The sequence below is a fragment of the Cucumis melo genome, chromosome 1 (genome assembly GCF_025177605.1).
Source record: "Cucumis melo cultivar AY chromosome 1, USDA_Cmelo_AY_1.0, whole genome shotgun sequence".
Classification (NCBI taxonomy): Eukaryota; Viridiplantae; Streptophyta; class Magnoliopsida; order Cucurbitales; family Cucurbitaceae; genus Cucumis; species Cucumis melo.
Window position 1 is genome coordinate 5241428 of NC_066857.1, and position 11228 is coordinate 5252655.

The following is an 11228-nucleotide window of genomic DNA, read 5'->3' on the forward strand; positions in this document are numbered from 1 at the left end:
CATAAATCTAGCATATTCAAATGTTTAAACTCAAAGCATGCTTTAAAACATAAATTCTTAAATTGAGCTTAGAAATTCATTTTAGTCACTCAAAACCTGTAGTTAGATTATTGGTTTATAGATTTGTCTATTTCCTTGTCTGAAAATAACAAGAAAATTTAAGTAAATCTTGGGTTTCAACTAAAAGAAGCTTCTTCAATTTCTTAACTTTTTCTTTTTCTACGATAGAAAAATGACAAATATTTAAGAGTTTAAATTGGACTTTTAAATTGAGGGTAAAATAGTAAATATGTCTCAAGTATTTTTGAAATAAGTTACATCTTCTTTAATTTAGATTAGAAAAGAAAAGAAGAGGAAGGGTATAGTGAGGACAAGAGAGAGAGATCGTGTTGGCGCTCCATTGATGGCGTTCAATGGTGAGCTAAAGTGGTTACCAGCCAGTCAACGTGTTTCGACAGTTAAGTGCTGAAGTGCAGTCGTAGGTCGTGCGTTTTCGATGAGACGAAAGTAGTAACGTCCGCGTTTGGTCTTATTTTTCCTGAGTAGAGACGGTGGTTGTTCGGTAGTTATAGTGTGCTTCCTCGGGTCGTTTTAGCCTTGGAGTTTCGACGGGTTACCGGTGGGTTTGGTGGTGAAGGGGTTCTATCGTGGGTCATTAAGTTGTGTAGTGGTTGTTCTACATCTGGGTCTCAGATCCAGAGGTACACTTCAGCACGTGTCTCTCGTATTCTTGTCATGATTTGGGTTGAGAGTATAGTCAGGTTTGTCTTGATTAATTACAAATTGCTAATTAAGTTGATTTCCTTGAATTTGCTTTTAATAAAATCCCTCCAAGTTGGTTCTTAAAGTAGATGTAGATCGAATTGATCAAACCACTATATATCTTTTATCGCTTTCTAGTTGTGGCTATTGCAGTCTGGTTGGTTTGTGATTTAGTGAAGGAATTTGTAACATCTACTCAAGAGAACTCTTTCTTACTAACGTCGACTTCTTTAAACTCTTTGGGTGGTCTTAGCTTCTTCAAAACCGATTTTTCAAATTTGCCCTAGCTCAACACGAGCTTTCAACATATTTAGAGCCTAACACAACAAGCTCTAACTTAGTAAATTTGCTCTTAAGCCTCTTAAACAAGGAAGAGAAAACTTAAACTCATTTGGATCTAACCCTAGGATAAACTCTTTCTCTTTAGCTCAAACTCACCAACACCCTTGCCTTTTCGGATGTCTCTTGATCGATACCCAACTAAAAATTGGCGTCGGACAATCCTTTTGCCTTGACTTCACTCTTGCAAGAAAACTCAACTTCTCTCTACTTCTTCTTTCTACTTTGTTCTTGAAGCAAAAATGGTGAGAAATGAAAGAAATGAGGATCTTTTGTATTTAAAATGTCTTATTGCATCCAAAAAATACTAACCTCGCGCAATAAAAATTTTCGGAGATCTGTCCATCACACGTCTTTAAGTGATCTCAACCGAGAACAACTCGAGATCCTTTGAGATTTCACCCTTCTTGATCGGACATGTCTGAAATCATGTTCGAGAATCCTAATAATTTCCTTTTTTGCTTTCAGTCTCGACCGAGCATGATATCAGGATGGCTCAAGACCCATCTCTAAAACCTTTTTGTTTTTCAACTCGATCGTCAAGCACCTGCCTTAGCACTGGGATTTACTCTTTGTTTTCCATCTCGCTTGAGATTACTCAAAGTTGTCTCGAGATTCTTACTTCTGTCTTTTGTCTGCCTTTTCTCTCGACCGAATAGGACCGAGTCCGAATACTATGCTCCAAGATTTTGGGCAAACTCGTAGCCTCTTCTCAACTTCTTAGCAAGCAAATGGGATAAAAGATAGATTGGTTAATTTAATTAAAAGTTTAATTAACTAACCACATATCATTAGAGGTTAAAATCTACCAATTTGTAGGTCCATGAGGTTTTGTTGCTTACTCACAACAGGTAAACAATGACAAATTATTTTGAAAGAATTTAAATTTGTTCAAATTAATTAAGGGAATAAAAAAAGTAATATAATGTATATAAATACATTAGAGTATAAACTCCACTTTGAAATGAGATTCAAAATTAAAGTATTTAATAAAAAAAAGATTTATTGTATCCATACAAGATTTACTCTAGATCAAAAGATTCATGTTAAAATATAGATCAAAAGTTAATATGAATTACATTCATATTAAAATATATAGGTCGTAAGGAAGATAAATATTTTAATAAGATTCAAGTATTTAATTAAATATTAGATATTTAATTTAGTAAATTAATAAAAAATATTAAATCGTTTAGTTTAATTGAATGAGAAAGAGGTTTGAAGTGGTCAATCTCACTTCACATGTTTTTAATATGTAAGAATGGACTTGGATTAGAGAGATTACTTCATATCTCTTTCTATTCGTGCTTATTTGTTATTCCCTATCTCTTTCTAAAATGAGGTTCGAATATGTTTTAAAATGAGGTTCCAATACTATAAAAAATAGGGGATCTTCTGTTATACAAAATCGTCGGAAGATATACAAAAATACGTTGGAAAAGAATATCCCAACACAAAAATGATTGTCGGGATCGAGGTCAGGCGAAATGCGTCAAGAGAGGCCTTCCCGATGCCGTGAAATCAATGTCAAGAGATCATAGAACTCCTGACGTCGTACAAGGTTGGGAGTGTTCACCGTTTGTAGGCATTGAGGGTTCATATACAACTCCCAAGATGCCGTACATACGGTGTTGTGAGTTTGCTTTTTTTTAAATACCTTCCATTATTAATTTAATTTAATTTTAATTTTTATAACCTAAAATCTTGAATACTGTCTACTTGATTCTTCAGATTTGACAACCTTGAACGAAGATTGTTTTTCATCTTCATCAATCTCCATTAGGTTAATTTTCTTGACAACGGGGCATCTATTGGCATAATGACCCTTCTTATTGCATTTGAAACATGTGGTATTTTCTTTGAAAAATGTTCGCTTGTTCTTACTTTTGCAATGGTACTTTTTCTTGCGGTTAGAGTATCCATGTGATTCACTCGTTTTACTCCTTCTAAAGACTTTCTTGGAACGACTCTTCTTTCTAGAAGGAGGAGTGTTATCAATTCCATATTGCTTGCAAAAGGATCCCATTTTCCTTCGATAATCTGAGTCCTTTGCAATCTTTGTAGCGTGCTTCTGCTGTTGACAAATTTATAAACACACATTTTGAATAGTGGAATTGATATCTCCATAAGAGATGCCTTCCCAATCTATATTTGTTCCTCCACTATTAATCACCATTGTGGAATAGAACTTTTCTCTAACATACTTGGGTAGTCCTTCTACATATTTATGCTTCCAGACCACATCTCTGCATGTCGTAAAGTTATAAAGATGTGACATAAAAGTATCTTTATACCACTCAAAATCACTCATTTTGGGACATTTCATTCCCAGAAGAGCTTCTATAGATTGATCACTGTATAGGGTTGTTCTCCCTACAAAGTGTTTGATAACCGCGTAAACGAGGATGTTTACAGAGTTTGGCTGGATGGTAACAACATCGCCATTAGGGCCTTGTTCTGCTTTTTCCAAAACAGCATCCTTTATGGCTTCCCTATTTGCATCAGTAAGATGATTGTGCCACCAACTCCTAAGATTTCCTGTAAACCCTGCAGTCAAGGCGTTAATAATCTCTCTTTGACTCATTCTTCTAAGATAGCTTGTTGCAGCAACAAAGATTTCTTGAAAAATGATAATCATCTGTCCTTCAGAACATCCATCGATGTTCCAAGTTTCTATATTATTTCCATCGAATGATCGAAAATTTAGACGTAAGTCATCCCATCCAAGATCTGATGGTGATGACCTTTTGTAATGATTCTTCATATCAGTGTTGTAAACTTTGATAGGAAGAATTTTTGGAGAATCATAGCTAATTGTATTGAGGCTTCCCATTCCAAAATTACTAACTTCCCTTTTTGGACGAGGTTCCTATGTGTTTTAGAAATGGATGTTTCTGATAGTTTCCTAGTCAATTCTTCAAGAAGCTCATCAATACTTGATCCTTTTAATTTTATATCTAAGGAGTTTGGTTGTACTATTGATCGGTTGGGGTCAACCCTAGGTAATCCTGGCCGCTCTAGAGGAGTTAGAGTTTTTTGTTTGTTCGGTTTCATTCCTTCAATAGATCTTGATAGAGTAGTCAAGACTTTATTGGAGTAATTGAATTGCTGTTAGATGTTTTTTATTTCCCTAACACCAACAGTTTTTATTTTCTCCTTATCAATAGTTTTATAAGGTGAAGAGACAATAGCGGCACTTGGCATTTTCGATTGAGGAAAGGAAGCTTCCTCTTCTGGAGGATACTCTGAGAGAATTTCCTTTCCAGTTGTAGTTTTTCAAGTAAGAGGCTTGTTAATAACACGAACACTAGCCTCCTTAGCCTTTTGATTGACTTTGGCTATGAATTTGGGTTTTGATAGAAATTTGGGTATGTTGTCCCAATCTTTCTGATTGATATATTGATCAACATATTTTTCATAATATTGATCGTATAGAGCTTTCTCTTCGAGAGTTATTGTATTTATCTGGTTATATATATCTCAAGATCTTCTTTCCATGTCAGTTTGAGTAGGCGACAAAGATCCCTTAGACTTCTCATATTGTACGTCTGGAATGGATTGTTCAAAATTCACGACCATTCTCATTGAAGTAGACCTGGGAATTGGTCTTTCCCTAGTGGTTGGTAGATATTCTGAAACACTAGACCGTCCACTATATATCTCTCTAATTGGGGGCTGATGGGGTTCTTCTTGAAATTGGACTTTGACATGCCCATCATCATATTCGATTATTTGAGCCGTATTGCTTTGCCTTGTTCTAAGGGCAGTTGCGTGCTCGATTGACCAGACCGGATTGCGGGTTAGCTCGCTCCAGTCTAAGAGCTTGGGGACCATCATGGAAAATCGTTCTAGATTAACCTCCATTAGCATAGTGTAATTTTTTGGAGATACACCTAAAGCTTTGGGAGAAGCATTGGTATACATCATTTTGTAATATAGGACATACATAACTGAGAACAGGTATGATCCGTTCTTCAACCGTAACCCTTTTGCTCGAACATCTAGGCATAAAACGTCGTAAATGTTCTTGTCTTGAAGAGCAACTGTAAATCCTGGCTTACAAGTGAAGTAGACTGGACCGTTGTCAAGGTTTGATTGAACTCATCCTAATAAAGAACTAGAAAAGTTCAGGTGCCTTTTGTCTCTTAAGGCAACATAGATTGGTACATCCAATCCTGTCCTAAAGAGCTGGATGCATTCTATGTGCAGATATCTATAGTTATGTCTGCGATATAGTTCAATATTTTCATTTGCAAGAAGACGGTATTCCGAAAAGTTTTCACTTATCGGAATATTATCTTCTGAAATCCTTACTACATCCTTTTCTCTAAATTGAAGAAAGGATGAGCATAGATTTCTTTGGGTTCAAGTCTTGGAATAGACCAATTTTGAAGTCTATTCTGAATGCGAGACAATTTCTTTTTTAGTTTAGACAGCATAAGAAAGGAAGAAGAATCCAGAAATTCTAATAGTTTCTTTCTAACATAATTCTAAAAATTCTTTGTCTAGGTTAATCTTTTCTTTTATCATGGTTCATCATCATTTATATCAATCAATCTAATTTAAGAAATTGTTATCAAAACTACTTCCCTAATTTATATTCAATTCATTCAAGATACGCAGGTTGACCAAGCCATACTCGTATTCGTATGAATGATGAATATAAACATTAAGGAATAATAATGAAAACATTTCGTAAATCAGAGAGATAACCATGATGAAGAATTTTGAGAAAGAAAAGATTAGAATTGGAGAAAGAACTAAAAGAATATTATTAGAAATTAACTATCATCCTCCCCAGATTCAAAAAAAGGAGTTTTACTCCATGAAGAGAGAAAGAGGATAGAGAATATAGACAGAAGGCTCTGATACCATTCAAGGTTGAGGGGCGTGCCCTTATATAGATAAATAATATCTCTGTTTATATTTTAGTCATGAAAAGTTATATAGAATATCTTCATTAATAAGTGTAACTCTTCAATTACAATTGAGTTACATTTCTATTACAAATCAAGTGAAAATAGTAGAATTAGTTAAACAAATCTTCATTCAATTTTTCTACGTTTCAATAAGTAAATTTTTATTAACTATTACAATAAAAAATATGTAACAAATAAGTTTTAAAAATTTTCATACATCAAACAAAAAAAATAATAATGAAAACAAAATTTACATAAAACAATTAAGATATATAATAATATAAAAAGATATATTTTTTATTTGATTGTGTTTGAGACTAAATGCATTTTTTAATGTATAAACATATTCAGTTACAAATATCACAACAAAACATTTTCAACACCTTGTAACCAGACAAATGTACAATTTTAGTGCCTTATCTCATACTTCAATTCCAAAAGCTAGCAATCATTTTTACTTCCTTAATTTAGTAATCAGACACTTCTACATAATTCTAAAATTGTACATTTGTTTGGTTACAATTTGCGAAAATTGCTTTATTGTGATATTTGTAACTGAATATGTTTATACCTTAAAAAATGTATTTGATCTCAAACACGATCAAATAAAAGATATATGTTTTCATATTATTATATATCTTAATTTTTTTATGTAAATTTTGTTTTCATTTTTTTTTGTTTGATGTATGAAATTTTTTAAAACTTATTTGTTACGTATTTTTTTATTGTAATAGTTAATAAAAATTTACTTATTGAAACGTAGAAAAATTGAATGAAGATTTGTTTAACTAATTCTACTATTTTCATTTGATTTGTAATAGAAATATAACTCAATTGTAATTGAAGAGTTATACTCATTGACGAAGATATTCTATATAACTTTTCATGACTAAAATATAAACATCTCTCGACTATAATATTATATTTAAATCTTTCAAAATAAAATTTAAAATAGTTATTTAATTTAAATCCATCAAAATAATATTTATTAAATTTTAAAATAATTCTAATGAATAATATCGTATTTAAATTATCTAGAAAAGATGATAATGGATAGTAAAAAGATGAAATAATTCATAAAATATAGCAAAAAATTTAAATGGTACAATGAATTTGATGGATTTTACTATATTTAATAAATAGTTTAAATATTCTAGTTTTTTGTCTTTTTTTAAAAAAAAAGATGACTTGTTATTTAAACTTTTATATATTTTAAAAAAAATACACGTCGCACATGGTAAAAACACTAGTACTATAAAGTGTATAATGGTTTCTATAAAGAGAACCATTTATAACAATGCGATCGTTAGGATGTCTAAAACAACTCAAAATGTGAGAAGATATAAGCAAGACAATAAACCCAATGAGAAAATGTGGTTCAGAAAAAGAATCTAAGTTAACGTACTCCCAACTCCCAAATAAACTTGCAATGCCAATCAAAAAATATACACATATATATACTCTAGAATGTATAATAGTTTCGATAAAGAGAACCATTTCAAGTATTTAAAAGCGTACCTTTTTTACCGTTTGAATCCCTATTCTAAACCCTTGAAAATTGATTGCAAATAAAATAAGTTCTAAATTACTTACTCCTACTTTCAAGTTTCAACTCAACTAACCGAGGGTACCTCTCCACCCCATCAGCGAAGAAGCAAACTACAATACTCTTTGTTTGATGTGCGAAATCATCAATTTCTAAGAATTTTAAACATTGTGGATTATAAAGGCAAAGGAAATTAGATGAAAGCTTAGAGGGTTGTTAGTCAAACTGTTTCTTGATTGCGACGACAATTAAGAGTGACCACAATTCCCTAAAACGAACCATGTCGTGTAAATGTTGCAAATCAAAGTTTCAACTTTATTATGAAAATCAAAGTTTCAACTTTATTATGAGATACGAAGCATAAACAAATGAAAATCCAAGTATGTGTAGTGCCTGGCCACATTTTGCATGTTTGATCTATTTAAAGAAATAACTAAATACTAATCCTAGAATACAGTGTGGCAAATATGATCACAATTTCTAAATTAATTACAAAACATACCTGCATAATATCAGAAGCATCAGGCCCACACATAGATGTGTGTCACCATCAACCACAAGCTTCATTAATGTCTTCTCTTGTAAATAATGTAATTAGAATAATTGTTACAGACATTAAACAGCTGTTGAAGCTGTTAAAAAGACTGTTATAAACGATTAGAAAAGACCGTTAAAGAAGCTAACTAATCAGCTGTAACTGATTAGTTATTCAGCTGCCTAACCATTTGTAACCCTCTCTAGTAACTACTTAAAATTCATCTATAAATACATACACTCTCAACAATTAAAGGCAGAGAGTTCTTTTGATAAAAATTACCATTTGGAATCACACCACTAACATAATCAGAGCATATTGTATGTTAGTAACAAGAAACTACACCTACTTGATGTGTGAAATCATTTACAAAAAAGAAAAAAAAAGGTCATCGAGTGGCTCAGAGTAACAGCACAAAGTGAGCATGTTGTTATAGTTAATAACTTTGTATAGTTTGTTTTATCTTTCTTCCCACTACATTTACTAAGCTATTCAATAATTTTATAGTTTTCTTCTGAAAACTGCACTTTAAGCAAAAATTAATATTGTGAGTGATTTCCCAGGGTACAGTTGTGAAAAAACTACGAACAATATCAAATGTTATTCTGATTGTCTCTCAATTGAATGCGTACACTTGATACATGGAAGTAGAACATCTTGATTGCGTATACTTGATACATGGAAATAAAACACCACGATGTATGAAAGCAGATATTCTTGAAGTAAAAATTCTCCTTAAATATTTGGACATTTCTTCTATTTATGGAATTCTAATATAGTTGTGGGTCAAGGCTTAGTTGGCATGTGACTTGGCGCCTTAAACACAACTTAATTTAGCATTTGAACTAAACTAAGTATTTTTTTTTTTTTTTTTTGACTCAATTGACTTTAACCCAAACAAATAATATTTAATTTGACCAAAATAAATAACTTAATCCAATGATCAAGATGAAAGCACGAAGTTAGAACACATTTCTAACTCTAAATTATTTATAACATGTCAATTTGTGAGTCAATTTGTGATTAATCCAAATATTTTTTTCAACTATTATAAGCTACTGCTTTAATGCACATGATAAGTGACGATACCATATTTACTTCATATCATCATGGTTTGAAGTAGTCTTTTTCTTTTTCACATTTGATTTGTTTTTACTATGTTACTTTGGAAAAACACTAAACGGAAGAATTTTCAAATTTGGTAGTAAGTTGAAGAGAAATTAAATTGGCCTCCTCCAACTCCTTTCTAGAACTTGGTTTTCTTTGACGGACATTGCACCATAAAATCTTGTCTTATCTTTGAAGCTTTTTAGAATCACCAGATCTAGGCTTTTCCTTTCTTGTCCGATTCACATCGTCAAATCCTTAATTCTATAAAAAGAATTACTCATCTAAGAATTACTCAACTAATTTAAAGAATATGCAGTGTTCCAATTGTCAAAAGTAAACAAAAACCATAATTTTCTAGTTATATCATATCATCACTTTTTTTAATCGCCAAAAAACAGACTAGAGAATTCGATACTTGTTATATTTTATAAAAAACCTTTTAGCTATATTTGAAAATGCACCTAATTATGTGTGCTGCCTCCTATTGTCGTCGACAGTAGTCTGCACCGTAGTCAACGAACCCTAGCCATCGTCCAAAACCACACCATCGATCATCTCGGGCCCAAATTTGTTCTACACCAGATCTATTTAGTGATTGCCCAATCGTTGTCCATCTCCCATCACTAGCCATCGGCAACTCATGCTGCCAAGATGAAGAAAAACAGGGAAGACGAAGAAAGGGTTCGACTAAAAGAATAAGGAATGGGGATTCTGATGGCTTTTTTCTTTTTATAGAGACCATGGATAAGACCCTAATAGTAGCTAAACACAATATTAAGAAAGATCTGTAGCCTATTAAGCTATTTTTTAAATAAATTGAATGCAAAAGACAGTAGCGTAAAATAGACCTACAATTAAAGACTGTATATGAAGAAAACCAAAAACAAAAACAAAAATAGTTATCAAACGAGACCTAATGTTTAGGTTTTTTGGTTTTAATCTTTCTCATAATCCCTAGCAATTTGAATATACCAAGTCAGGTTAACAAGTTAAGAATGAGTAAAAAAGTGATCCCAACAGTCACGAATCCATAAAGTTTCATTATTCATCACACTTGTAGAAACTCCTTTTTCCCTTTTTTGATGTTTAGTACAAGGACGTTAAGGATGTATTTTGGTATAGAATTAATGGTAATGGGTACGAGAATATACCAAAATAGTTAAAAGAGAGGCATAGTTAATTGTGATTAGTTGGTAAAAGAGTACATACACATTATTAAAACATTGAGCATTGTACAAATAAGGTGAGACAGAAAAGGCAGTATGCATTAAAGTGCAATGGAGACAGCACATGTGTGAAGTCACAGGTTATGAATTAATGAATTGGTCTCACCTTAGCTTTCACGTTGCTTTGTCACCATTTTCATTTCAGCTTCCAGCTTCTCTCTTTTTTTTTTTTCATCTCTTCCTTTTGTTTTCTTTTGTATCTCTACACTTCCATTGGTGTATGCATATGGATTTGCCGGCTTTTCTAACATCAAACTTGACATCCTAACTTAAACTAAACTACCATCATGTGCTTCTATCTAATTTACACCCATAATTAGGTAACATCTTCCAAAATGACTTCACCGTACAATGTACATCAACAAACCAAAGCTCTCTGGCGATGACAAATCCCTCTACATTTTTGTATTGAATTTCTATAAGGATATAATATTGTCTTCGATTTAGAGCCTGAAACTAGTCTCTTTTTGGATTTTGTATCACCAAAGATGCAGTTTTTTCCTGTTTGCAACCTAACCCGTCTATCAAGTCGTAAAGGCCGACAACAGAAACACAAATGTTGATACAAGAATGAGAATAAAAGAACTAGTAATTAATGCTAACTATTTAATGCCAAAGCCAAGAATTAGAGAGAGAAACGGGAACTAAAACGAAGGACCAATCCTTGAGTAGATCTTGGACAGCACTCATCTTGTTATGGTCTAACCCAACCACATAACCAAAAAGTTCAAAAAGATCAAAAAATATTTAGAAGAAGAATTTGCTACATGATAAACAATGATGCACCCAAG